The 27330-nt window shown below is 44.3% G+C and overlaps 17 non-coding genes and 1 pseudogene across 17 annotated transcripts; all 18 read left to right on the forward strand.

Moving 5' to 3' along the window:
- Positions 1–4941: 4941 nt before the first annotated feature.
- Positions 4942–5117, forward strand: LOC141213150 (U2 spliceosomal RNA; annotated as a pseudogene).
- Positions 5118–6229: 1112 nt separating this feature from the next.
- On the forward strand, positions 6230–6420 carry LOC141213025 (U2 spliceosomal RNA). The gene has a single exon (XR_012282605.1). It is a non-coding gene; the product is annotated as a U2 spliceosomal RNA (small nuclear RNA).
- Positions 6421–7536: 1116 nt separating this feature from the next.
- Positions 7537–7727, forward strand: LOC141213026 (U2 spliceosomal RNA). Its single transcript, XR_012282606.1, has one exon. It is a non-coding gene; the product is annotated as a U2 spliceosomal RNA (small nuclear RNA).
- Positions 7728–8839: 1112 nt separating this feature from the next.
- Positions 8840–9030, forward strand: LOC141213027 (U2 spliceosomal RNA). The gene has a single exon (XR_012282607.1). It is a non-coding gene; the product is annotated as a U2 spliceosomal RNA (small nuclear RNA).
- Positions 9031–10146: 1116 nt separating this feature from the next.
- LOC141213075 (U2 spliceosomal RNA) lies at positions 10147–10337 on the forward strand. The gene has a single exon (XR_012282653.1). It is a non-coding gene; the product is annotated as a U2 spliceosomal RNA (small nuclear RNA).
- Positions 10338–11452: 1115 nt separating this feature from the next.
- On the forward strand, positions 11453–11643 carry LOC141213028 (U2 spliceosomal RNA). The gene has a single exon (XR_012282608.1). It is a non-coding gene; the product is annotated as a U2 spliceosomal RNA (small nuclear RNA).
- A 1112-nt stretch (positions 11644–12755) lies between these two features.
- On the forward strand, positions 12756–12946 carry LOC141213029 (U2 spliceosomal RNA). Its single transcript, XR_012282609.1, has one exon. It is a non-coding gene; the product is annotated as a U2 spliceosomal RNA (small nuclear RNA).
- A 1115-nt stretch (positions 12947–14061) lies between these two features.
- Positions 14062–14252, forward strand: LOC141213031 (U2 spliceosomal RNA). Its single transcript, XR_012282610.1, has one exon. It is a non-coding gene; the product is annotated as a U2 spliceosomal RNA (small nuclear RNA).
- A 1112-nt stretch (positions 14253–15364) lies between these two features.
- LOC141213032 (U2 spliceosomal RNA) lies at positions 15365–15555 on the forward strand. The gene has a single exon (XR_012282611.1). It is a non-coding gene; the product is annotated as a U2 spliceosomal RNA (small nuclear RNA).
- A 1116-nt stretch (positions 15556–16671) lies between these two features.
- On the forward strand, positions 16672–16862 carry LOC141213076 (U2 spliceosomal RNA). The gene has a single exon (XR_012282654.1). It is a non-coding gene; the product is annotated as a U2 spliceosomal RNA (small nuclear RNA).
- A 1115-nt stretch (positions 16863–17977) lies between these two features.
- On the forward strand, positions 17978–18168 carry LOC141213033 (U2 spliceosomal RNA). The gene has a single exon (XR_012282612.1). It is a non-coding gene; the product is annotated as a U2 spliceosomal RNA (small nuclear RNA).
- Positions 18169–19280: 1112 nt separating this feature from the next.
- LOC141213035 (U2 spliceosomal RNA) lies at positions 19281–19471 on the forward strand. The gene has a single exon (XR_012282614.1). It is a non-coding gene; the product is annotated as a U2 spliceosomal RNA (small nuclear RNA).
- A 1115-nt stretch (positions 19472–20586) lies between these two features.
- On the forward strand, positions 20587–20777 carry LOC141213099 (U2 spliceosomal RNA). Its single transcript, XR_012282676.1, has one exon. It is a non-coding gene; the product is annotated as a U2 spliceosomal RNA (small nuclear RNA).
- Positions 20778–21892: 1115 nt separating this feature from the next.
- LOC141213036 (U2 spliceosomal RNA) lies at positions 21893–22083 on the forward strand. The gene has a single exon (XR_012282615.1). It is a non-coding gene; the product is annotated as a U2 spliceosomal RNA (small nuclear RNA).
- Positions 22084–23198: 1115 nt separating this feature from the next.
- On the forward strand, positions 23199–23389 carry LOC141213037 (U2 spliceosomal RNA). The gene has a single exon (XR_012282616.1). It is a non-coding gene; the product is annotated as a U2 spliceosomal RNA (small nuclear RNA).
- Positions 23390–24504: 1115 nt separating this feature from the next.
- On the forward strand, positions 24505–24695 carry LOC141213262 (U2 spliceosomal RNA). The gene has a single exon (XR_012282778.1). It is a non-coding gene; the product is annotated as a U2 spliceosomal RNA (small nuclear RNA).
- A 1115-nt stretch (positions 24696–25810) lies between these two features.
- Positions 25811–26001, forward strand: LOC141213038 (U2 spliceosomal RNA). The gene has a single exon (XR_012282617.1). It is a non-coding gene; the product is annotated as a U2 spliceosomal RNA (small nuclear RNA).
- A 1115-nt stretch (positions 26002–27116) lies between these two features.
- Positions 27117–27307, forward strand: LOC141213039 (U2 spliceosomal RNA). Its single transcript, XR_012282618.1, has one exon. It is a non-coding gene; the product is annotated as a U2 spliceosomal RNA (small nuclear RNA).
- Positions 27308–27330: the final 23 nt, after the last annotated feature.

The raw sequence follows: 27330 nt of genomic DNA on the forward strand, positions 1-27330 counted from the left end.
GATGGCATCAGCAGTAGCGGCCGCAGTGCGCTATGCCAGAGCTGGTGACCTTCGCATCAAGAACTCTTTCAAGATCGAAGTGGACGATGCATCCAAGGAGAAGATGACCTTGAAGTTTTTCGTGAGGAGAGTGCTGCTGGAGATCCTAGGAGTAAAGAGGGAAGACATCCTGGCCCTTCAAGATCGCCCCGGTTCCTTCACTTTGACTCTGGAGTCGGAGTATGCGTGCCAGAACCTCTTCCGCCAGATTCACCTGCACCTTTCAGATGAGGATCTTAAAGGACTCACCTTTGTCATCCTTTACTCCGGTGGAGAGAAGCCGCTCGTGGTTCAGATGAGCAACCCTCATGTTCCCTTAGTTAATATTATTTGCTTTCTTCAAAACTATTTCCCAGAACTGCGGTATTCCCACAAGGTCATGAATGAGGAAAACCTCTGGACGGGAAAGCATAAATTTTTTGTTAAATTTTGTGAAGATCCAAATGGCATTGGTGGTCAGCGTCATCCTCCGTCAAGTTTCCTGATCGGTAGGGAGCGGGGGCGCCTCTTCTACCCGGACATGCCCCTCTTCTGCCGGAAATGCATGTGTTTCGGTCACACTTATGAGAACTGCAAGGAGGAGGTGGCAATCTGTAAGAAGTGCTACAAGCATGGACATGCCACAATGGACTGTACCAATGAGATGGTGTGCAACATCTGCCGGGTCCCAGGTCACTCCTTCCGGGAGTGTCCTTTGAAGAAAAAGGCGGAAACCTATGCTGAAACGCTGGCAAAGCAACCTGCCCGTGTGCCTCCATCTGCTCCCGGGGGGCAGAGGCAACCCTCTGCTGTTCCTGCTCCTGCGGGTGCGTCTACAGCGCGGGGGCAGTCTTCTAGCTCTCCAGTACCTGCTCCACAGACCAAGCCTGCTAGTACATCAGGTGGTACGTCTGCACCTGCTGCACAGAGGAAGCCAACCAACCCTCCTGCTCCTGCTGCTAAGGGGGGTCCCACCGGTGCTCCTGTATCTACTGTGCGAACACAACCCCCTGTAGGCGGGTCCACAAGCACTTCAGTGCCTGCTGCACAGGGAAAACCTGCCAGTTCTCCTATTCCTGCTGCGCATAAGCCCACGTCTATGCAGAAACCTCCAGCTGAGAAACCTGTCCGTCCTGAGAGGAGGGAAGCTTCATCTAAGGACTGGGCTGCTGATTCTGATCCGGGTGATATGGTGGTGGAGGGGAGTCCCTCTGCTGAAATCGGGACATTTAGCTCGGAGGAAGAAGCAATGGAGCTGGAAACTCGTAGGAAAAGGAAAACAGATGATAGGTCTGATGAGAATGTGGCCAGGGAGACTTCCAAGAAGTGTCCATTAAAACCAAGTCTTCTGCAATACAAGCCAATGGCTCCCGCTGCCCCTCCTGAGGAGCCAAGGCCTTCAGACCCTATAAACATTTCTTTTTCGGACTCAGAAGTGCAGAGCCCGTTAACATCGGTGGGCTTTATGTCTGATTCTGACAGTAGTGTGACCTGAACTAACCTATCATGACCTCATCAATTAAAGTAGCCTCGCTCAATGTGAGGAGTATAAGGGGCTCTACAAGAAGGGCTGCTTTGTTTTCCTACCTGTCAACAGTGGACTGTGATGTCTTTTGTTTGCAAGAATGTAACATTGACTTTGATATGAATTATGCAGATTTAAGAAAAGATTGGCCTCATGGGCCCTCTATCTGGTCCGGAGATAATGAAAATCATTCCTCTGGCATTGGAGTGCTGTTTAGGTCGCATGACTTTAAAATCAACTCTTTTGTGGACATTTCTTCTGGACGTGCTCTTTTCTTAAATATTAGTTTTAAAGGTGTGGACTTTAGACTTTTGAACATTTATGCTTCTCCGGTGAAGGAAGAGAGACATCAGTTGTTTGAAGATGTGCAATATTACCTACCTGGTTCATCGCCTCTGATGTTCTGTGGGGATTTCAATTGTGTCTTGCCTGGTGAAGGGAGAAGCGGGAGTTCCACCGTTCCTAAAAAAGACAAAACAGAGAAACAACTAAAGGATTTGTTAACTGATTTTTTTCTTAGAGACTCCTGGAAAGAGATCCGTAGTAATGATCCCGGTTATACTTGGGAGAACTCTTCTTCTAAATCTCGTATTGATTTTATTTTCATGTCCCAATATGTGAATGTCAAATCTGTTGTCTTAATCCCAAACATTTTTTCAGATCATAAGATGTTGCTATCAGAGTTAGAATTACCTGGGCTTGTCAAGGCAAGAGGAGTTTGGAGGCTAAATACAACATTGTTACAAGATCCTAAGGTAAGAACAGATTTTAAAGCGTTTTTTAATTATTTAAGAACAAAACAACAAAAATTTTTAACTCTGCTAGAATGGTGGGAATACAGCAAGATGAAGATAAAAAGTTTTTTTATCAAGGTCAGCATAGCCAATGCAAGAGAAAAGTCCGCTTGGCATAAAAGGCTTATTACTAAATTGCAGACCTGTTATCAACTAAGAGATGTGGGACTTGAAATGGACGATTTAATTGAAGCAACAAAAAAAGAAATTAAAAAGAGTATAGAGTCGAAGGGTAAGGAAATAATTTATAACTCAAAAATTGAAGTGATGGAGAAAAATGAAAAGTGCTCAAGATTTTTTTTTAAAAAAGTAGTTGCTGCTAAGGAAATGATAACAGAATTAGAGGGTGAAACTACAACTGAAGGTATGCTCAACCAAGCTCACCAGTTTTATCAGCAGCTTTTTAATGAGAAAACTATAGACCAGTCTTTTACTGAAGATGCCCTTAATTCATTAAAAAATAGTCTGAGCCGCGAAGACCAAGAATTGTTATGCACTGAAGTCACCTTGTCGGAAGTAGATGCTGCTATCAAAAGTTTTTCCTATGGGAAAACCCCTGGTTCTGACGGTTTGCCTGTTGAATTTTATCGTGAATTTTGGAATTTTTTAAAACCCGACTTGTTTTTAGTAATCAAAGAAGCTTTTAAGTGTGATATCCTGCCTATATCTTGGAGAAGTGGTCTGGTCTCCCTGATTTTTAAAAAAGGAGCCAAATCCCATCTGGCAAACTGGAGACCAATCACACTGTTGAATGTTGATTACAAGTTGATGTCCAAAATTTTAGTGAACCGTTTTAAAAAAGTTTTATCCAAAGTTATTTATGAAGACCAGGTATGTGGGGTGCCAGGAAGAGGAGTTGCGGAGCATCTCAATACCATCCGCGATGTCATATGGTACCAGCAATCCAGGAAGCAAGACTTAGCAATTTTATCGTTGGATTTTCAAAAGGCTTTTGATCGTGTCTCTCATTGTTTTTTATGGTTGGTTTTAAAAAAAATGGGCTTCCCTGAAATTTTTATCAAGCAAGTGGCACTTTTATATAAGAACTCTTTTAGTAAAATTTTAATCAATGGATTTTTGTCTAATGAAGTGTTTTTGCATTCAGGTGTGAAGCAAGGCTGCCCTTTGTCCCCAGTGCTATTTATATGTGCAATAGAGCCTCTTTTATCTATGCTACGAGAGGATAAAGTGATTAAAGGTGTCCCTATCCCTGGAGGACATGGAAGAGATGTGAAGGTAATGGGCTACATGGATGATATTACTATTTTTTGTTCATCACCTGCCGCTCTCAGGAGAGCTATAAGAACGACCAATTTTTTTTGTGAAGCCTCAGGTTTTAAGTTAAACATTGAGAAATGTGATTGTTTTGTCCGTGGCAATTGGGCGGATGTGTCCATCCCTGATCTCCCGATGCAGTCAGAGAAGATTAAAATTCTGGGCGTGATTTTTGATCGACAGAATGATGGAATGAAGAGCTGGGATGGAGTAAGGGACAAAATACAAAAGAAGATTGACTTTTGGAAATTAAGAAAATTAACAATCGAAGGTAAAGTTTTAATTATTAAGGCCCTTCTGCTTCCTGTCATGTTATATCTCAGTTATGTTTATCCCCCAAGTGACCTTACAGCGAGAAGATTACAGAGAATGCTGTTTGAATTTGTGTGGAACTCTAAGTTCGAAAAGGTGAAGAGAGAAACAATGTACAAGATGCACCACCTTGGTGGTAAGGATGTTCCCAACGTCAAACTGTTTTTATACTCCAAGTTTTTTAGCCTCTGTTTTAAATATATGTTTGCTTCAAGCCCTTGGGCACATTTTTTAAGATATGCAGCTGGCCACATTTTTAGGAGGCGAAAGTGGATATCCATTTCTTTAACAAGCCCAGTGTTGTTATCACCTCCACAACAATATGCCATCCTGGAGAAAGTTATCAGATTATATGGCCTAGATTCTTTTGAGATGGAGACATTGAAGAATGCAAGGAAGCTGCTGCAGCAATTAAAAAAGAAAGAAACTTTGACGCCCATAAGCCATTATTCATATAGCAGAGTCACTAAAATATGGAATTTAACAAATGCACCTTACCTGATGAATCAACATAAAGACTTAGCTTGGATGATTGTGCAGGAATGTTTACCGACTCGTGATTTCCAGTATAAAAGAAGACTTAGCACTATACAAACCTGCCCGAGGCATCAGTGCAATAATGATGAGACTACTATGCACCTTATTTGGAATTGTGATTTTGCACAGCAAGTGTGGAAAGACTGTGGTGAGCTTTTAAAATTTTTATCTGGTCTTAATTTTTTAAGCCATGAAGTGGTTTTATATGGGATTTTACCAAACATGACGAAAGAAAAAGAGAGAGTTTTATGGTGCACTTTGAGTTGTGTTAAAAGTGCTCTATGGAAGACCAGAAACATATTGTTGTTTAAAAGAGACTATATAGAAGTCAAGGATTGTATAAGACTGGCATTAAGTGAAATTTATATGTACTACCTAATGGATATGAAGAAGCTTGGAAAGAAAAGAGCCCTGAGTATATGGAACTATCACCTATGGAAGATGTTATTTTAAAGCTCTGAAGAAAAGATAAAGACTACGATATTTTAAATATAAACGCAAAATCTGTTCTTATCAGTTTAATATCTGATACGTCCCCTATCTGGGGACCATATATTAAATGGATTTTTAGAACAGGGAGATGGAAAAAGAGCTTGCTCTGTCCACTCCACGCATTGACCTGGTATTGCAGTATCTCCAGGACCGGTGCACCCCTTCTTTAATGCAGTTTCTAAAATCAGAAAGAATTGAATTCAATGTTTTTTGTTCATTTTGCTTGTTTGTCGGATTTTGGGATGGACTCTTTGGCTTTGCTTTTCTTCTCCTCATTGGATTTTTCATGTTCAAAGTTGCAGAAGCCAGATTACAAGCTCATTTTGGTTCAACTTCAGCAACTGTGCATTGCATTGCCATGTAATGTGATGCAATGCTATCTTTCTAGCTCTCCCTTTTTACTTCCTTTTGGATAAACAGACATATTAGGCAAGCATTTTGGAGCTTTCACCTAAATAACTACAGGTGGTGAGATAAGCTGCACAATATAATTGACCTTTCAGTATATTGTTGCACACACACCATCTATTTAGCAAATGCCCTTGTTATCAACAGCAGCCTTTTAAACTCACCTGAGCTAACAGGTATGTGCGCTGGTTACTCTGCTGCGCTTAAAATTTCTTTTTTGGTTTGCTACAATGCCTTTTCTGAAACGTTGTCTCCTTCTGCTGGAACACTGACTTCTTTCATTTAATGCCTGCAGACTATAAAAGAGAACCCAACCCAAAAAGTTTGGTTGATTAGTCTGTGGCATTCTGTTAAACTGTTGCTTATGGCGGTCTCTGTGAGCTTCTCAGCCACATTCAGCCAGCCAGGTATCCTGCCTGCAGTAGATGGAATGTGGCAATGGAACGCTGGCTGCGCATGTCATAATAGGCTCTGAGCCTTTATATACCTGTGCACAGCAGCAGCCACCTTCAGTCTGCTGCTGGACAGCCAGCAGCAGCAGCAGGAGAGGTATGTAATCAGGAGCCCTCCTGCTAAGGGTAGACAGCTGCTCGTTCCACCCCACCCCCCGCCTTAATTGGTTCTCCTCCCTTCCAACGGTGTTGAGGCGGGTGGGAACAGCAGGGGGTGAAGGTGCTGTGTTTAAAGAGGTGGAGTTATGCAGATCTAAAACGCGTGGATTGCAGCAGCAGCAAGCCGAAAAGTGCAGGCATGTAAGGGATCTAGAGGTTGACAACATGTCTTCTTAACGGGAGTCCAGGAGCTCATCTCCACAAATGGACTTTTCAGGATCCTTGGGTGGCTCCGTAGTTTGAAACCAATTCTGGTTATCGCTTCTCGGCCTTTTGGCTAAGATCAAGTGTAGTATCTGTTCTTATCAGTTTAATATCTGATACGTCCCCTATCTGGGGACCATATATTAAATGGATTTTTAGAACAGGGAGATGGAAAAAGAGCTTGCTCTGTCCACTCCACGCATTGACCTGGTATTGCAGTATCTCCAGGACCGGTGCACCCCTTCTTTAATGCAGTTTCTAAAATCAGAAAGAATTGAATTCAATGTTTTTTGTTCATTTTGCTTGTTTGTCGGATTTTGGGATGGACTCTTTGGCTTTGCTTTTCTTCTCCTCATTGGATTTTTCATGTTCAAAGTTGCAGAAGCCAGATTACAAGCTCATTTTGGTTCAACTTCAGCAACTGTGCATTGCATTGCCATGTAATGTGATGCAATGCTATCTTTCTAGCTCTCCCTTTTTACTTCCTTTTGGATAAACAGACATATTAGGCAAGCATTTTGGAGCTTTCACCTAAATAACTACAGGTGGTGAGATAAGCTGCACAATATAATTGACCTTTCAGTATATTGTTGCACACACACCATCTATTTAGCAAATGCCCTTGTTATCAACAGCAGCCTTTTAAACTCACCTGAGCTAACAGGTATGTGCGCTGGTTACTCTGCTGCGCTTAAAATTTCTTTTTTGGTTTGCTACAATGCCTTTTCTGAAACGTTGTCTCCTTCTGCTGGAACACTGACTTCTTTCATTTAATGCCTGCAGACTATAAAAGAGAACCCAACCCAAAAAGTTTGGTTGATTAGTCTGTGGCATTCTGTTAAACTGTTGCTTATGGCGGTCTCTGTGAGCTTCTCAGCGACATTCAGCCAGCCAGGTATCCTGCCTGCAGTAGATGGAATGTGGCAATGGAACGCTGGCTGCGCGTGTCATAATAGGCTCTGAGCCTTTATATACCTGTGCACAGCAGCAGCCACCTTCAGTCTGCTGCTGGACAGCCAGCAGCAGCAGCAGCAGGAGAGGTATGTAATCAGGAGCCCTCCTGCTAAGGGTAGACAGCTGCTCGTTCCACCCCACCCCCCCGCCTTAATTGGTTCTCCTCCCTTCCAACGGTGTTGAGGCGGGTGGGAACAGCAGGGGGTGAAGGTGCTGTGTTTAAAGAGGTGGAGTTATGCAGATCTAAAACGCGTGGATTGCAGCAGCAGCAAGCCGAAAAGTGCAGGCATGTAAGGGATCTAGAGGTTGACAACATGTCTTCTTAACGGGAGTCCAGGAGCTCATCTCCACAAATGGACTTTTCAGGATCCTTGGGTGGCTCCGTAGTTTGAAACCAATTCTGGTTATCGCTTCTCGGCCTTTTGGCTAAGATCAAGTGTAGTATCTGTTCTTATCAGTTTAATATCTGATACGTCCCCTATCTGGGGACCATATATTAAATGGATTTTTAGAACAGGGAGATGGAAAAAGAGCTTGCTCTGTCCACTCCACGCATTGACCTGGTATTGCAGTATCTCCAGGACCGGTGCACCCCTTCTTTAATGCAGTTTCTAAAATCAGAAAGAATTGAATTCAATGTTTTTTGTTCATTTTGCTTGTTTGTCGGATTTTGGGATGGACTCTTTGGCTTTGCTTTTCTTCTCCTCATTGGATTTTTCATGTTCAAAGTTGCAGAAGCCAGATTACAAGCTCATTTTGGTTCAACTTCAGCAACTGTGCATTGCATTGCCATGTAATGTGATGCAATGCTATCTTTCTAGCTCTCCCTTTTTACTTCCTTTTGGATAAACAGACATATTAGGCAAGCATTTTGGAGCTTTCACCTAAATAACTACAGGTGGTGAGATAAGCTGCACAATATAATTGACCTTTCAGTATATTGTTGCACACACACCATCTATTTAGCAAATGCCCTTGTTATCAACAGCAGCCTTTTAAACTCACCTGAGCTAACAGGTATGTGCGCTGGTTACTCTGCTGCGCTTAAAATTTCTTTTTTGGTTTGCTACAATGCCTTTTCTGAAACGTTGTCTCCTTCTGCTGGAACACTGACTTGTTTCATTTAATGCCTGCAGACTATAAAAGAGAACCCAACCCAAAAAGTTTGGTTGATTAGTCTGTGGCATTCTGTTAAACTGTTGCTTATGGCGGTCTCTGTGAGCTTCTCAGCGACATTCAGCCAGCCAGGTATCCTGCCTGCAGTAGATGGAATGTGGCAATGGAACGCTGGCTGCGCGTGTCATAATAGGCTCTGAGCCTTTATATACCTGTGCACAGCAGCAGCCACCTTCAGTCTGCTGCTGGACAGCCAGCAGCAGCAGCAGGAGAGGTATGTAATCAGGAGCCCTCCTGCTAAGGGTAGACAGCTGCTCGTTCCACCCCACCCCCCGCCTTAATTGGTTCTCCTCCCTTCCAACGGTGTTGAGGCGGGTGGGAACAGCAGGGGGTGAAGGTGCTGTGTTTAAAGAGGTGGAGTTATGCAGATCTAAAACGCGTGGATTGCAGCAGCAGCAAGCCGAAAAGTGCAGGCATGTAAGGGATCTAGAGGTTGACAACATGTCTTCTTAACGGGAGTCCAGGAGCTCATCTCCACAAATGGACTTTTCAGGATGCTTGGGTGGCTCCGTAGTTTGAAACCAATTCTGGTTATCGCTTCTCGGCCTTTTGGCTAAGATCAAGTGTAGTATCTGTTCTTATCAGTTTAATATCTGATACGTCCCCTATCTGGGGACCATATATTAAATGGATTTTTAGAACAGGGAGATGGAAAAAGAGCTTGCTCTGTCCACTCCACGCATTGACCTGGTATTGCAGTATCTCCAGGACCGGTGCACCCCTTCTTTAATGCAGTTTCTAAAATCAGAAAGAATTGAATTCAATGTTTTTTTGTTCATTTTGCTTGTTTGTCGGATTTTGGGATGGACTCTTTGGCTTTGCTTTTCTTCTCCTCATTGGATTTTTCATGTTCAAAGTTGCAGAAGCCAGATTACAAGCTCATTTTGGTTCAACTTCAGCAACTGTGCATTGCATTGCCATGTAATGTGATGCAATGCTATCTTTCTAGCTCTCCTTTTTTACTTCCTTTTGGATAAACAGACATATTAGGCAAGCATTTTGGAGCTTTCACCTAAATAACTACAGGTGGTGAGATAAGCTGCACAATATAATTGACCTTTCAGTATATTGTTGCACACACACCATCTATTTAGCAAATGCCCTTGTTATCAACAGCAGCCTTTTAAACTCACCTGAGCTAACAGGTATGTGCGCTGGTTACTCTGCTGCGCTTAAAATTTCTTTTTTGGTTTGCTACAATGCCTTTTCTGAAACGTTGTCTCCTTCTGCTGGAACACTGACTTCTTTCATTTAATGCCTGCAGACTATAAAAGAGAACCCAACCCAAAAAGTTTGGTTGATTAGTCTGTGGCATTCTGTTAAACTGTTGCTTATGGCGGTCTCTGTGAGCTTCTCAGCGACATTCAGCCAGCCAGGTATCCTGCCTGCAGTAGATGGAATGTGGCAATGGAACGCTGGCTGCGCGTGTCATAATAGGCTCTGAGCCTTTATATACCTGTGCACAGCAGCAGCCACCTTCAGTCTGCTGCTGGACAGCCAGCAGCAGCAGCAGCAGGAGAGGTATGTAATCAGGAGCACTCCTGCTAAGGGTAGACAGCTGCTCGTTCCACCCCACCCCCCGCCTTAATTGGTTCTCCTCCCTTCCAACGGTGTTGAGGCGGGTGGGAACAGCAGGGGGTGAAGGTGCTGTGTTTAAAGAGGTGGAGTTATGCAGATCTAAAACGCGTGGATTGCAGCAGCAGCAAGCCGAAAAGTGCAGGCATGTAAGGGATCTAGAGGTTGACAACATGTCTTCTTAACGGGAGTCCAGGAGCTCATCTCCACAAATGGACTTTTCAGGATCCTTGGGTGGCTCCGTAGTTTGAAACCAATTCTGGTTATCGCTTCTCGGCCTTTTGGCTAAGATCAAGTGTAGTATCTGTTCTTATCAGTTTAATATCTGATACGTCCCCTATCTGGGGACCATATATTAAATGGATTTTTAGAACAGGGAGATGGAAAAAGAGCTTGCTCTGTCCACTCCACGCATTGACCTGGTATTGCAGTGTCTCCAGGACCGGTGCACCCCTTCTTTAATGCAGTTTCTAAAATCAGAAAGAATTGAATTCAATGTTTTTTGTTCATTTTGCTTGTTTGTCGGATTTTGGGATGGACTCTTTGGCTTTGCTTTTCTTCTCCTCATTGGATTTTTCATGTTCAAAGTTGCAGAAGCCAGATTACAAGCTCATTTTGGTTCAACTTCAGCAACTGTGCATTGCATTGCCATGTAATGTGATGCAATGCTATCTTTCTAGCTCTCCCTTTTTACTTCCTTTTGGATAAACAGACATATTAGGCAAGCATTTTGGAGCTTTCACCTAAATAACTACAGGTGGTGAGATAAGCTGCACAATATAATTGACCTTTCAGTATATTGTTGCACACACACCATCTATTTAGCAAATGCCCTTGTTATCAACAGCAGCCTTTTAAACTCACCTGAGCTAACAGGTATGTGCGCTGGTTACTCTGCTGCGCTTAAAATTTCTTTTTTGGTTTGCTACAATGCCTTTTCTGAAACGTTGTCTCCTTCTGCTGGAACACTGACTTCTTTCATTTAATGCCTGCAGACTATAAAAGAGAACCCAACCCAAAAAGTTTGGTTGATTAGTCTGTGGCATTCTGTTAAACTGTTGCTTATGGCGGTCTCTGTGAGCTTCTCAGCGACATTCAGCCAGCCAGGTATCCTGCCTGCAGTAGATGGAATGTGGCAATGGAACGCTGGCTGCGCGTGTCATAATAGGCTCTGAGCCTTTATATACCTGTGCACAGCAGCAGCCACCTTCAGTCTGCTGCTGGACAGCCAGCAGCAGCAGCAGCAGGAGAGGTATGTAATCAGGAGCCCTCCTGCTAAGGGTAGACAGCTGCTCGTTCCACCCCACCCCCCGCCTTAATTGGTTCTCCTCCCTTCCAACGGTGTTGAGGCGGGTGGGAACAGCAGGGGGTGAAGGTGCTGTGTTTAAAGAGGTGGAGTTATGCAGATCTAAAACGCGTGGATTGCAGCAGCAGCAAGCCGAAAAGTGCAGGCATGTAAGGGATCTAGAGGTTGACAACATGTCTTCTTAACGGGAGTCCAGGAGCTCATCTCCACAAATGGACTTTTCAGGATCCTTGGGTGGCTCCGTAGTTTGAAACCAATTCTGGTTATCGCTTCTCGGCCTTTTGGCTAAGATCAAGTGTAGTATCTGTTCTTATCAGTTTAATATCTGATACGTCCCCTATCTGGGGACCATATATTAAATGGATTTTTAGAACAGGGAGATGGAAAAAGAGCTTGCTCTGTCCACTCCACGCATTGACCTGGTATTGCAGTATCTCCAGGACCGGTGCACCCCTTCTTTAATGCAGTTTCTAAAATCAGAAAGAATTGAATTCAATGTTTTTTGTTCATTTTGCTTGTTTGTCGGATTTTGGGATGGACTCTTTGGCTTTGCTTTTCTTCTCCTCATTGGATTTTTCATGTTCAAAGTTGCAGAAGCCAGATTACAAGCTCATTTTGGTTCAACTTCAGCAACTGTGCATTGCATTGCCATGTAATGTGATGCAATGCTATCTTTCTAGCTCTCCCTTTTTACTTCCTTTTGGATAAACAGACATATTAGGCAAGCATTTTGGAGCTTTCACCTAAATAACTACAGGTGGTGAGATAAGCTGCACAATATAATTGACCTTTCAGTATATTGTTGCACACACACCATCTATTTAGCAAATGCCCTTGTTATCAACAGCAGCCTTTTAAACTCACCTGAGCTAACAGGTATGTGCGCTGGTTACTCTGCTGCGCTTAAAATTTCTTTTTTGGTTTGCTACAATGCCTTTTCTGAAACGTTGTCTCCTTCTGCTGGAACACTGACTTCTTTCATTTAATGCCTGCAGACTATAAAAGAGAACCCAACCCAAAAAGTTTGGTTGATTAGTCTGTGGCATTCTGTTAAACTGTTGCTTATGGCGGTCTCTGTGAGCTTCTCAGCCACATTCAGCCAGCCAGGTATCCTGCCTGCAGTAGATGGAATGTGGCAATGGAACGCTGGCTGCGCATGTCATAATAGGCTCTGAGCCTTTATATACCTGTGCACAGCAGCAGCCACCTTCAGTCTGCTGCTGGACAGCCAGCAGCAGCAGCAGGAGAGGTATGTAATCAGGAGCCCTCCTGCTAAGGGTAGACAGCTGCTCGTTCCACCCCACCCCCCGCCTTAATTGGTTCTCCTCCCTTCCAACGGTGTTGAGGCGGGTGGGAACAGCAGGGGGTGAAGGTGCTGTGTTTAAAGAGGTGGAGTTATGCAGATCTAAAACGCGTGGATTGCAGCAGCAGCAAGCCGAAAAGTGCAGGCATGTAAGGGATCTAGAGGTTGACAACATGTCTTCTTAACGGGAGTCCAGGAGCTCATCTCCACAAATGGACTTTTCAGGATCCTTGGGTGGCTCCGTAGTTTGAAACCAATTCTGGTTATCGCTTCTCGGCCTTTTGGCTAAGATCAAGTGTAGTATCTGTTCTTATCAGTTTAATATCTGATACGTCCCCTATCTGGGGACCATATATTAAATGGATTTTTAGAACAGGGAGATGGAAAAAGAGCTTGCTCTGTCCACTCCACGCATTGACCTGGTATTGCAGTATCTCCAGGACCGGTGCACCCCTTCTTTAATGCAGTTTCTAAAATCAGAAAGAATTGAATTCAATGTTTTTTGTTCATTTTGCTTGTTTGTCGGATTTTGGGATGGACTCTTTGGCTTTGCTTTTCTTCTCCTCATTGGATTTTTCATGTTCAAAGTTGCAGAAGCCAGATTACAAGCTCATTTTGGTTCAACTTCAGCAACTGTGCATTGCATTGCCATGTAATGTGATGCAATGCTATCTTTCTAGCTCTCCCTTTTTACTTCCTTTTGGATAAACAGACATATTAGGCAAGCATTTTGGAGCTTTCACCTAAATAACTACAGGTGGTGAGATAAGCTGCACAATATAATTGACCTTTCAGTATATTGTTGCACACACACCATCTATTTAGCAAATGCCCTTGTTATCAACAGCAGCCTTTTAAACTCACCTGAGCTAACAGGTATGTGCGCTGGTTACTCTGCTGCGCTTAAAATTTCTTTTTTGGTTTGCTACAATGCCTTTTCTGAAACGTTGTCTCCTTCTGCTGGAACACTGACTTGTTTCATTTAATGCCTGCAGACTATAAAAGAGAACCCAACCCAAAAAGTTTGGTTGATTAGTCTGTGGCATTCTGTTAAACTGTTGCTTATGGCGGTCTCTGTGAGCTTCTCAGCGACATTCAGCCAGCCAGGTATCCTGCCTGCAGTAGATGGAATGTGGCAATGGAACGCTGGCTGCGCGTGTCATAATAGGCTCTGAGCCTTTATATACCTGTGCACAGCAGCAGCCACCTTCAGTCTGCTGCTGGACAGCCAGCAGCAGCAGCAGCAGGAGAGGTATGTAATCAGGAGCCCTCCTGCTAAGGGTAGACAGCTGCTCGTTCCACCCCACCCCCCGCCTTAATTGGTTCTCCTCCCTTCCAACGGTGTTGAGGCGGGTGGGAACAGCAGGGGGTGAAGGTGCTGTGTTTAAAGAGGTGGAGTTATGCAGATCTAAAACGCGTGGATTGCAGCAGCAGCAAGCCGAAAAGTGCAGGCATGTAAGGGATCTAGAGGTTGACAACATGTCTTCTTAACGGGAGTCCAGGAGCTCATCTCCACAAATGGACTTTTCAGGATCCTTGGGTGGCTCCGTAGTTTGAAACCAATTCTGGTTATCGCTTCTCGGCCTTTTGGCTAAGATCAAGTGTAGTATCTGTTCTTATCAGTTTAATATCTGATACGTCCCCTATCTGGGGACCATATATTAAATGGATTTTTAGAACAGGGAGATGGAAAAAGAGCTTGCTCTGTCCACTCCACGCATTGACCTGGTATTGCAGTATCTCCAGGACCGGTGCACCCCTTCTTTAATGCAGTTTCTAAAATCAGAAAGAATTGAATTCAATGTTTTTTGTTCATTTTGCTTGTTTGTCGGATTTTGGGATGGACTCTTTGGCTTTGCTTTTCTTCTCCTCATTGGATTTTTCATGTTCAAAGTTGCAGAAGCCAGATTACAAGCTCATTTTGGTTCAACTTCAGCAACTGTGCATTGCATTGCCATGTAATGTGATGCAATGCTATCTTTCTAGCTCTCCCTTTTTACTTCCTTTTGGATAAACAGACATATTAGGCAAGCATTTTGGAGCTTTCACCTAAATAACTACAGGTGGTGAGATAAGCTGCACAATATAATTGACCTTTCAGTATATTGTTGCACACACACCATCTATTTAGCAAATGCCCTTGTTATCAACAGCAGCCTTTTAAACTCACCTGAGCTAACAGGTATGTGCGCTGGTTACTCTGCTGCGCTTAAAATTTCTTTTTTGGTTTGCTACAATGCCTTTTCTGAAACGTTGTCTCCTTCTGCTGGAACACTGACTTCTTTCATTTAATGCCTGCAGACTATAAAAGAGAACCCAACCCAAAAAGTTTGGTTGATTAGTCTGTGGCATTCTGTTAAACTGTTGCTTATGGCGGTCTCTGTGAGCTTCTCAGCGACATTCAGCCAGCCAGGTATCCTGCCTGCAGTAGATGGAATGTGGCAATGGAACGCTGGCTGCGCGTGTCATAATAGGCTCTGAGCCTTTATATACCTGTGCACAGCAGCAGCCACCTTCAGTCTGCTGCTGGACAGCCAGCAGCAGCAGCAGGAGAGGTATGTAATCAGGAGCCCTCCTGCTAAGGGTAGACAGCTGCTCGTTCCACCCCACCCCCCGCCTTAATTGGTTCTCCTCCCTTCCAACGGTGTTGAGGCGGGTGGGAACAGCAGGGGGTGAAGGTGCTGTGTTTAAAGAGGTGGAGTTATGCAGATCTAAAACGCGTGGATTGCAGCAGCAGCAAGCCGAAAAGTGCAGGCATGTAAGGGATCTAGAGGTTGACAACATGTCTTCTTAACGGGAGTCCAGGAGCTCATCTCCACAAATGGACTTTTCAGGATGCTTGGGTGGCTCCGTAGTTTGAAACCAATTCTGGTTATCGCTTCTCGGCCTTTTGGCTAAGATCAAGTGTAGTATCTGTTCTTATCAGTTTAATATCTGATACGTCCCCTATCTGGGGACCATATATTAAATGGATTTTTAGAACAGGGAGATGGAAAAAGAGCTTGCTCTGTCCACTCCACGCATTGACCTGGTATTGCAGTATCTCCAGGACCGGTGCACCCCTTCTTTAATGCAGTTTCTAAAATCAGAAAGAATTGAATTCAATGTTTTTTTGTTCATTTTGCTTGTTTGTCGGATTTTGGGATGGACTCTTTGGCTTTGCTTTTCTTCTCCTCATTGGATTTTTCATGTTCAAAGTTGCAGAAGCCAGATTACAAGCTCATTTTGGTTCAACTTCAGCAACTGTGCATTGCATTGCCATGTAATGTGATGCAATGCTATCTTTCTAGCTCTCCTTTTTTACTTCCTTTTGGATAAACAGACATATTAGGCAAGCATTTTGGAGCTTTCACCTAAATAACTACAGGTGGTGAGATAAGCTGCACAATATAATTGACCTTTCAGTATATTGTTGCACACACACCATCTATTTAGCAAATGCCCTTGTTATCAACAGCAGCCTTTTAAACTCACCTGAGCTAACAGGTATGTGCGCTGGTTACTCTGCTGCGCTTAAAATTTCTTTTTTGGTTTGCTACAATGCCTTTTCTGAAACGTTGTCTCCTTCTGCTGGAACACTGACTTCTTTCATTTAATGCCTGCAGACTATAAAAGAGAACCCAACCCAAAAAGTTTGGTTGATTAGTCTGTGGCATTCTGTTAAACTGTTGCTTATGGCGGTCTCTGTGAGCTTCTCAGCGACATTCAGCCAGCCAGGTATCCTGCCTGCAGTAGATGGAATGTGGCAATGGAACGCTGGCTGCGCGTGTCATAATAGGCTCTGAGCCTTTATATACCTGTGCACAGCAGCAGCCACCTTCAGTCTGCTGCTGGACAGCCAGCAGCAGCAGCAGCAGGAGAGGTATGTAATCAGGAGCCCTCCTGCTAAGGGTAGACAGCTGCTCGTTCCACCCCACCCCCCGCCTTAATTGGTTCTCCTCCCTTCCAACGGTGTTGAGGCGGGTGGGAACAGCAGGGGGTGAAGGTGCTGTGTTTAAAGAGGTGGAGTTATGCAGATCTAAAACGCGTGGATTGCAGCAGCAGCAAGCCGAAAAGTGCAGGCATGTAAGGGATCTAGAGGTTGACAACATGTCTTCTTAACGGGAGTCCAGGAGCTCATCTCCACAAATGGACTTTTCAGGATCCTTGGGTGGCTCCGTAGTTTGAAACCAATTCTGGTTATCGCTTCTCGGCCTTTTGGCTAAGATCAAGTGTAGTATCTGTTCTTATCAGTTTAATATCTGATACGTCCCCTATCTGGGGACCATATATTAAATGGATTTTTAGAACAGGGAGATGGAAAAAGAGCTTGCTCTGTCCACTCCACGCATTGACCTGGTATTGCAGTGTCTCCAGGACCGGTGCACCCCTTCTTTAATGCAGTTTCTAAAATCAGAAAGAATTGAATTCAATGTTTTTTGTTCATTTTGCTTGTTTGTCGGATTTTGGGATGGACTCTTTGGCTTTGCTTTTCTTCTCCTCATTGGATTTTTCATGTTCAAAGTTGCAGAAGCCAGATTACAAGCTCATTTTGGTTCAACTTCAGCAACTGTGCATTGCATTGCCATGTAATGTGATGCAATGCTATCTTTCTAGCTCTCCCTTTTTACTTCCTTTTGGATAAACAGACATATTAGGCAAGCATTTTGGAGCTTTCACCTAAATAACTGCAGGTGGTGAGATAAGCTGCACAATATAATTGACCTTTCAGTATATTGTTGCACACACACCATCTATTTAGCAAATGCCCTTGTTATCAACAGCAGCCTTTTAAACTCACCTGAGCTAACAGGTATGTGCGCTGGTTACTCTGCTGCGCTTAAAATTTCTTTTTTGGTTTGCTACAATGCCTTTTCTGAAACGTTGTCTCCTTCTGCTGGAACACTGACTTCTTTCATTTAATGCCTGCAGACTATAAAAGAGAACCCAACCCAAAAAGTTTGGTTGATTAGTCTGTGGCATTCTGTTAAACTGTTGCTTATGGCGGTCTCTGTGAGCTTCTCAGCGACATTCAGCCAGCCAGGTATCCTGCCTGCAGTAGATGGAATGTGGCAATGGAACGCTGGCTGCGTGTGTCATAATAGGCTCTGAGCCTTTATATACCTGTGCACAGCAGCAGCCACCTTCAGTCTGCTGCTAGACAGCCAGCAGCAGCAGCAGCAGGAGAGGTATGTAATCAGGAGCCCTCCTGCTAAGGGTAGACAGCTGCTCATTCCACCCCACCCCCCGCCTTAATTGGTTCTCCTCCCTTCCAACGGTGTTGAGGCGGGTGGGAACAGCAGGGGGTGAAGGTGCTGTGTTTAAAGAGGTGGAGTTATGCAGATCTAAAACGCGTGGATTGCAGCAGCAGCAAGCCGAAAAGTGCAGGCATGTAAGGGATCTAGAGGTTGACAACATGTCTTCTTAACGGGAGTCCAGGAGCTCATCTCCACAAATGGACTTTTCAGGATCCTTGGGTGGCTCCGTAGTTTGAAACCAATTCTGGTTATCGCTTCTCGGCCTTTTGGCTAAGATCAAGTGTAGTATCTGTTCTTATCAGTTTAATATCTGATACGTCCCCTATCTGGGGACCATATATTAAATGGATTTTTAGAACAGGGAGATGGAAAAAGAGCTTGCTCTGTCCACTCCACGCATTGACCTGGTATTGCAGTATCTCCAGGACCGGTGCACCCCTTCTTTAATGCAGTTTCTAAAATCAGAAAGAATTGAATTCAATGTTTTTTGTTCATTTTGCTTGTTTGTCGGATTTTGGGATGGACTCTTTGGCTTTGCTTTTCTTCTCCTCATTGGATTTTTCATGTTCAAAGTTGCAGAAGCCAGATTACAAGCTCATTTTGGTTCAACTTCAGCAACTGTGCATTGCATTGCCATGTAATGTGATGCAATGCTATCTTTCTAGCTCTCCCTTTTTACTTCCTTTTGGATAAACAGACATATTAGGCAAGCATTTTGGAGCTTTCACCTAAATAACTACAGGTGGTGAGATAAGCTGCACAATATAATTGACCTTTCAGTATATTGTTGCACACACACCATCTATTTAGCAAATGCCCTTGTTATCAACAGCAGCCTTTTAAACTCACCTGAGCTAACAGGTATGTGCGCTGGTTACTCTGCTGCGCTTAAAATTTCTTTTTTGGTTTGCTACAATGCCTTTTCTGAAACGTTGTCTCCTTCTGCTGGAACACTGACTTCTTTCATTTAATGCCTGCAGACTATAAAAGAGAACCCAACCCAAAAAGTTTGGTTGATTAGTCTGTGGCATTCTGTTAAACTGTTGCTTATGGCGGTCTCTGTGAGCTTCTCAGCCACATTCAGCCAGCCAGGTATCCTGCCTGCAGTAGATGGAATGTGGCAATGGAACGCTGGCTGCGCATGTCATAATAGGCTCTGAGCCTTTATATACCTGTGCACAGCAGCAGCCACCTTCAGTCTGCTGCTGGACAGCCAGCAGCAGCAGCAGGAGAGGTATGTAATCAGGAGCCCTCCTGCTAAGGGTAGACAGCTGCTCGTTCCACCCCACCCCCCGCCTTAATTGGTTCTCCTCCCTTCCAACGGTGTTGAGGCGGGTGGGAACAGCAGGGGGTGAAGGTGCTGTGTTTAAAGAGGTGGAGTTATGCAGATCTAAAACGCGTGGATTGCAGCAGCAGCAAGCCGAAAAGTGCAGGCATGTAAGGGATCTAGAGGTTGACAACATGTCTTCTTAACGGGAGTCCAGGAGCTCATCTCCACAAATGGACTTTTCAGGATCCTTGGGTGGCTCCGTAGTTTGAAACCAATTCTGGTTATCGCTTCTCGGCCTTTTGGCTAAGATCAAGTGTAGTATCTGTTCTTATCAGTTTAATATCTGATACGTCCCCTATCTGGGGACCATATATTAAATGGATTTTTAGAACAGGGAGATGGAAAAAGAGCTTGCTCTGTCCACTCCACGCATTGACCTGGTATTGCAGTATCTCCAGGACCGGTGCACCCCTTCTTTAATGCAGTTTCTAAAATCAGAAAGAATTGAATTCAATGTTTTTTGTTCATTTTGCTTGTTTGTCGGATTTTGGGATGGACTCTTTGGCTTTGCTTTTCTTCTCCTCATTGGATTTTTCATGTTCAAAGTTGCAGAAGCCAGATTACAAGCTCATTTTGGTTCAACTTCAGCAACTGTGCATTGCATTGCCATGTAATGTGATGCAATGCTATCTTTCTAGCTCTCCCTTTTTACTTCCTTTTGGATAAACAGACATATTAGGCAAGCATTTTGGAGCTTTCACCTAAATAACTACAGGTGGTGAGATAAGCTGCACAATATAATTGACCTTTCAGTATATTGTTGCACACACACCATCTATTTAGCAAATGCCCTTGTTATCAACAGCAGCCTTTTAAACTCACCTGAGCTAACAGGTATGTGCGCTGGTTACTCTGCTGCGCTTAAAATTTCTTTTTTGGTTTGCTACAATGCCTTTTCTGAAACGTTGTCTCCTTCTGCTGGAACACTGACTTCTTTCATTTAATGCCTGCAGACTATAAAAGAGAACCCAACCCAAAAAGTTTGGTTGATTAGTCTGTGGCATTCTGTTAAACTGTTGCTTATGGCGGTCTCTGTGAGCTTCTCAGCGACATTCAGCCAGCCAGGTATCCTGCCTGCAGTAGATGGAATGTGGCAATGGAACGCTGGCTGCGCGTGTCATAATAGGCTCTGAGCCTTTATATACCTGTGCACAGCAGCAGCCACCTTCAGTCTGCTGCTGGACAGCCAGCAGCAGCAGCAGCAGGAGAGGTATGTAATCAGGAGCCCTCCTGCTAAGGGTAGACAGCTGCTCGTTCCACCCCACCCCCCGCCTTAATTGGTTCTCCTCCCTTCCAACGGTGTTGAGGCGGGTGGGAACAGCAGGGGGTGAAGGTGCTGTGTTTAAAGAGGTGGAGTTATGCAGATCTAAAACGCGTGGATTGCAGCAGCAGCAAGCCGAAAAGTGCAGGCATGTAAGGGATCTAGAGGTTGACAACATGTCTTCTTAACGGGAGTCCAGGAGCTCATCTCCACAAATGGACTTTTCAGGATCCTTGGGTGGCTCCGTAGTTTGAAACCAATTCTGGTTATCGCTTCTCGGCTTTTTGGCTAAGATCAAGTGTAGTATCTGTTCTTATCAGTTTAATATCTGATACGTCCCCTATCTGGGGACCATATATTAAATGGATTTTTAGAACAGGGAGATGGAAAAAGAGCTTGCTCTGTCCACTCCACGCATTGACCTGGTATTGCAGTATCTCCAGGACCGGTGCACCCCTTCTTTAATGCAGTTTCTAAAATCAGAAAGAATTGAATTCAATGTTTTTTGTTCATTTTGCTTGTTTGTCGGATTTTGGGATGGACTCTTTGGCTTTGCTTTTCTTCTCCTCATTGGATTTTTCATGTTCAAAGTTGCAGAAGCCAGATTACAAGCTCATTTTGGTTCAACTTCAGCAACTGTGTATTGCATTGCCATGTAATGTGATGCAATGCTATCTTTCTAGCTCTCCCTTTTTACTTCCTTTTGGATAAACAGACATATTAGGCAAGCATTTTGGAGCTTTCACCTAAATAACTACAGGTGGTGAGATAAGCTGCACAATATAATTGACCTTTCAGTATATTGTTGCACACACACCATCTATTTAGCAAATGCCCTTGTTATCAACAGCAGCCTTTTAAACTCACCTGAGCTAACAGGTATGTGCGCTGGTTACTCTGCTGCGCTTAAAATTTCTTTTTTGGTTTGCTACAATGCCTTTTCTGAAACGTTGTCTCCTTCTGCTGGAACACTGACTTCTTTCATTTAATGCCTGCAGACTATAAAAGAGAACCCAACCCAAAAAGTTTGGTTGATTAGTCTGTGGCATTCTGTTAAACTGTTGCTTATGGCGGTCTCTGTGAGCTTCTCAGCGACATTCAGCCAGCCAGGTATCCTGCCTGCAGTAGATGGAATGTGGCAATGGAACGCTGGCTGCGCGTGTCATAATAGGCTCTGAGCCTTTATATACCTGTGCACAGCAGCAGCCACCTTCAGTCTGCTGCTGGACAGCCAGCAGCAGCAGCAGCAGGAGAGGTATGTAATCAGGAGCCCTCCTGCTAAGGGTAGACAGCTGCTCGTTCCACCCCACCCCCCGCCTTAATTGGTTCTCCTCCCTTCCAACGGTGTTGAGGCGGGTGGGAACAGCAGGGGGTGAAGGTGCTGTGTTTAAAGAGGTGGAGTTATGCAGATCTAAAACGCGTGGATTGCAGCAGCAGCAAGCCGAAAAGTGCAGGCATGTAAGGGATCTAGAGGTTGACAACATGTCTTCTTAACGGGAGTCCAGGAGCTCATCTCCACAAATGGACTTTTCAGGATCCTTGGGTGGCTCCGTAGTTTGAAACCAATTCTGGTTATCGCTTCTCGGCCTTTTGGCTAAGATCAAGTGTAGTATCTGTTCTTATCAGTTTAATATCTGATACGTCCCCTATCTGGGGACCATATATTAAATGGATTTTTAGAACAGGGAGATGGAAAAAGAGCTTGCTCTGTCCACTCCACGCATTGACCTGGTATTGCAGTATCTCCAGGACCGGTGCACCCCTTCTTTAATGCAGTTTCTAAAATCAGAAAGAATTGAATTCAATGTTTTTTGTTCATTTTGCTTGTTTGTCGGATTTTGGGATGGACTCTTTGGCTTTGCTTTTCTTCTCCTCATTGGATTTTTCATGTTCAAAGTTGCAGAAGCCAGATTACAAGCTCATTTTGGTTCAACTTCAGCAACTGTGCATTGCATTGCCATGTAATGTGATGCAATGCTATCTTTCTAGCTCTCCCTTTTTACTTCCTTTTGGATAAACAGACATATTAGGCAAGCATTTTGGAGCTTTCACCTAAATAACTACAGGTGGTGAGATAAGCTGCACAATATAATTGACCTTTCAGTATATTGTTGCACACACACCATCTATTTAGCAAATGCCCTTGTTATCAACAGCAGCCTTTTAAACTCACCTGAGCTAACAGGTATGTGCGCTGGTTACTCTGCTGCGCTTAAAATTTCTTTTTTGGTTTGCTACAATGCCTTTTCTGAAACGTTGTCTCCTTCTGCTGGAACACTGACTTCTTTCATTTAATGCCTGCAGACTATAAAAGAGAACCCAACCCAAAAAGTTTGGTTGATTAGTCTGTGGCATTCTGTTAAACTGTTGCTTATGGCGGTCTCTGTGAGCTTCTCAGCGACATTCAGCCAGCCAGGTATCCTGCCTGCAGTAGATGGAATGTGGCAATGAAACGCTGGCTGCGCGTGTCATAATAGGCTCTGAGCCTTTATATACCTGTGCACAGCAGCAGCCACCTTCAGTCTGCTGCTGGACAGCCAGCAGCAGCAGCAGCAGGAGAGGTATGTAATCAGGAGCCCTCCTGCTAAGGGTAGACAGCTGCTCGTTCCACCCCACCCCCCGCCTTAATTGGTTCTCCTCCCTTCCAACGGTGTTGAGGCGGGTGGGAACAGCAGGGGGTGAAGGTGCTGTGTTTAAAGAGGTGGAGTTATGCAGATCTAAAACGCGTGGATTGCAGCAGCAGCAAGCCGAAAAGTGCAGGCATGTAAGGGATCTAGAGGTTGACAACATGTCTTCTTAACGGGAGTCCAGGAGCTCATCTCCACAAATGGACTTTTCAGGATCCTTGGGTGGCTCCGTAGTTTGAAACCAATTCTGGTTATCGCTTCTCGGCCTTTTGGCTAAGATCAAGTGTAGTATCTGTTCTTATCAGTTTAATATCTGATACGTCCCCTATCTGGGGACCATATATTAAATGGATTTTTAGAACAGGGAGATGGAAAAAGAGCTTGCTCTGTCCACTCCACGCATTGACCTGGTATTGCAGTATCTCCAGGACCGGTGCACCCCTTCTTTAATGCAGTTTCTAAAATCAGAAAGAATTGAATTCAATGTTTTTTGTTCATTTTGCTTGTTTGTCGGATTTTGGGATGGACTCTTTGGCTTTGCTTTTCTTCTCCTCATTGGATTTTTCATGTTCAAAGTTGCAGAAGCCAGATTACAAGCTCATTTTGGTTCAACTTCAGCAACTGTGCATTGCATTGCCATGTAATGTGATGCAATGCTATCTTTCTAGCTCTCCCTTTTTACTTCCTTTTGGATAAACAGACATATTAGGCAAGCATTTTGGAGCTTTCACCTAAATAACTACAGGTGGTGAGATAAGCTGCACAATATAATTGACCTTTCAGTATATTGTTGCACACACACCATCTATTTAGCAAATGCCCTTGTTATCAACAGCAGCCTTTTAAACTCACCTGAGCTAACAGGTATGTGCGCTGGTTACTCTGCTGCGCTTAAAATTTCTTTTTTGGTTTGCTACAATGCCTTTTCTGAAACGTTGTCTCCTTCTGCTGGAACACTGACTTCTTTCATTTAATGCCTGCAGACTATAAAAGAGAACCCAACCCAAAAAGTTTGGTTGATTAGTCTGTGGCATTCTGTTAAACTGTTGCTTATGGCGGTCTCTGTGAGCTTCTCAGCGACATTCAGCCAGCCAGGTATCCTGCCTGCAGTAGATGGAATGTGGCAATGGAACGCTGGCTGCGCGTGTCATAATAGGCTCTGAGCCTTTATATACCTGTGCACAGCAGCAGCCACCTTCAGTCTGCTGCTGGACAGCCAGCAGCAGCAGCAGCAGGAGAGGTATGTAATCAGGAGCCCTCCTGCTAAGGGTAGACAGCTGCTCGTTCCACCCCACCCCCCGCCTTAATTGGTTCTCCTCCCTTCCAACGGTGTTGAGGCGGGTGGGAACAGCAGGGGGTGAAGGTGCTGTGTTTAAAGAGGTGGAGTTATGCAGATCTAAAACGCGTGGATTGCAGCAGCAGCAAGCCAAAAAGTGCAGGCATGTAAGGGATCTACAGGTTGACAACATGTCTTCTTAACGGGAGTCCAGGAGCTCATCTCCACAAATGGACTTTTCAGGATCCTTGGGTGGCTCCGTAGTTTGAAACCAATTCTGGTTATCGCTTCTCGGCCTTTTGGCTAAGATCAAGTGTAGTATCTGTTCTTATCAGTTTAATATCTGATACGTCCCCTATCTGGGGACCATATATTAAATGGATTTTTAGAACAGGGAGATGGAAAAAGAGCTTGCTCTGTCCACTCCACGCATTGACCTGGTATTGCAGTATCTCCAGGACCAGTGCACCCCTTCTTTAATGCAGTTTCTAAAATCAGAAAGAATTGAATTCAATGTTTTTTGTTCATTTTGCTTGTTTGTCGGATTTTGGGATGGACTCTTTGGCTTTGCTTTTCTTCTCCTCATTGGATTTTTCATGTTCAAAGTTGCAGAAGCCAGATTACAAGCTCATTTTGGTTCAACTTCAGCAACTGTGCATTGCATTGCCATGTAATGTGATGCAATGCTATCTTTCTAGCTCTCCCTTTTTACTTCCTTTTGGATAAACAGACATATTAGGCAAGCATTTTGGAGCTTTCACCTAAATAACTACAGGTGGTGAGATAAGCTGCACAATATAATTGACCTTTCAGTATATTGTTGCACACACACCATCTATTTAGCAAATGCCCTTGTTATCAACAGCAGCCTTTTAAACTCACCTGAGCTAACAGGTATGTGCGCTGGTTACTCTGCTGCGCTTAAAATTTCTTTTTTGGTTTGCTACAATGCCTTTTCTGAAACGTTGTCTCCTTCTGCTGGAACACTGACTTCTTTCATTTAATGCCTGCAGACTATAAAAGAGAACCCAACCCAAAAAGTTTGGTTGATTAGTCTGTGGCATTCTGTTAAACTGTTGCTTATGGCGGTCTCTGTGAGCTTCTCAGCGACATTCAGCCAGCCAGGTATCCTGCCTGCAGTAGATGGAATGTGGCAATGGAACGCTGGCTGCGCGTGTCATAATAGGCTCTGAGCCTTTATATACCTGTGCACAGCAGCAGCCACCTTCAGTCTGCTGCTGGACAGCCAGCAGCAGCAGCAGCAGGAGAGGTATGTAATCAGGAGCCCTCCTGCTAATGGTAGACAGCTGCTCGTTCCACCCCACCCCCCGCCTTAATTGGTTCTCCTCCCTTCCAACGGTGTTGAGGCGGGTGGGAACAGCAGGGGGTGAAGGTGCTGTGTTTAAAGAGGTGGAGTTATGCAGATCTAAAACGCGTGGATTGCAGCAGCAGCAAGCCGAAAAGTGCAGGCATGTAAGGGATCTAGAGGTTGACAACATGTCTTCTTAACGGGAGTCCAGGAGCTCATCTCCACAAATGGACTTTTCAGGATCCTTGGGTGGCTCCGTAGTTTGAAACCAATTCTGGTTATCGCTTCTCGGCCTTTTGGCTAAGATCAAGTGTAGTATCTGTTCTTATCAGTTTAATATCTGATACGTCCCCTATCTGGGGACCATATATTAAATGGATTTTTAGAACAGGGAGATGGAAAAAGAGCTTGCTCTGTCCACTCCACGCATTGACCTGGTATTGCAGTATCTCCAGGACCGGTGCACCCCTTCTTTAATGCAGTTTCTAAAATCAGAAAGAATTGAATTCAATGTTTTTTGTTCATTTTGCTTGTTTGTCGGATTTTGGGATGGACTCTTTGGCTTTGCTTTTCTTCTCCTCATTGGATTTTTCATGTTCAAAGTTGCAGAAGCCAGATTACAAGCTCATTTTGGTTCAACTTCAGCAACTGTGCATTGCATTGCCATGTAATGTGATGCAATGCTATCTTTCTAGCTCTCCCTTTTTACTTCCTTTTGGATAAACAGACATATTAGGCAAGCATTTTGGAGCTTTCACCTAAATAACTACAGGTGGTGAGATAAGCTGCACAATATAATTGACCTTTCAGTATATTGTTGCACACACACCATCTATTTAGCAAATGCCCTTGTTATCAACAGCAGCCTTTTAAACTCACCTGAGCTAACAGGTATGTGCGCTGGTTACTCTGCTGCGCTTAAAATTTCTTTTTTGGTTTGCTACAATGCCTTTTCTGAAACGTTGTCTCCTTCTGCTGGAACACTGACTTCTTTCATTTAATGCCTGCAGACTATAAAAGAGAACCCAACCCAAAAAGTTTGGTTGATTAGTCTGTGGCATTCTGTTAAACTGTTGCTTATGGCGGTCTCTGTGAGCTTCTCAGCGACATTCAGCCAGCCAGGTATCCTGCCTGCAGTAGATGGAATGTGGCAATGGAACGCTGGCTGCGCGTGTCATAATAGGCTCTGAGCCTTTATATACCTGTGCACAGCAGCAGCCACCTTCAGTCTGCTGCTGGACAGCCAGCAGCAGCAGCAGCAGGAGAGGTATGTAATCAGGAGCCCTCCTGCTAAGGGTAGACAGCTGCTCGTTCCACCCCACCCCCCGCCTTAATTGGTTCTCCTCCCTTCCAACGGTGTTGAGGCGGGTGGGAACAGCAGGGGGTGAAGGTGCTGTGTTTAAAGAGGTGGAGTTATGCAGATCTAAAACGCGTGGATTGCAGCAGCAGCAAGCCGAAAAGTGCAGGCATGTAAGGGATCTAGAGGTTGACAACATGTCTTCTTAACGGGAGTCCAGGAGCTCATCTCCACAAATGGACTTTTCAGGATCCTTGGGTGGCTCCGTAGTTTGAAACCAATTCTGGTTATCGCTTCTCGGCCTTTTGGCTAAGATCAAGTGTAGTATCTGTTCTTATCAGTTTAATATCTGATACGTCCCCTATCTGGGGACCATATATTAAATGGATTTTTAGAACAGGGAGATGGAAAAAGAGCTTGCTCTGTCCACTCCACGCATTGACCTGGTATTGCAGTATCTCCAGGACCGGTGCACCCCTTCTTTAATGCAGTTTCTAAAATCA

Source organism: Phyllobates terribilis, unplaced genomic scaffold (genome assembly GCF_046119375.1).
Source record: "Phyllobates terribilis strain yellow unplaced genomic scaffold, ASM4611937v1 Scaffold_187__1_contigs__length_3656778, whole genome shotgun sequence".
NCBI classification, from domain to species: domain Eukaryota; kingdom Metazoa; phylum Chordata; class Amphibia; order Anura; family Dendrobatidae; genus Phyllobates; species Phyllobates terribilis.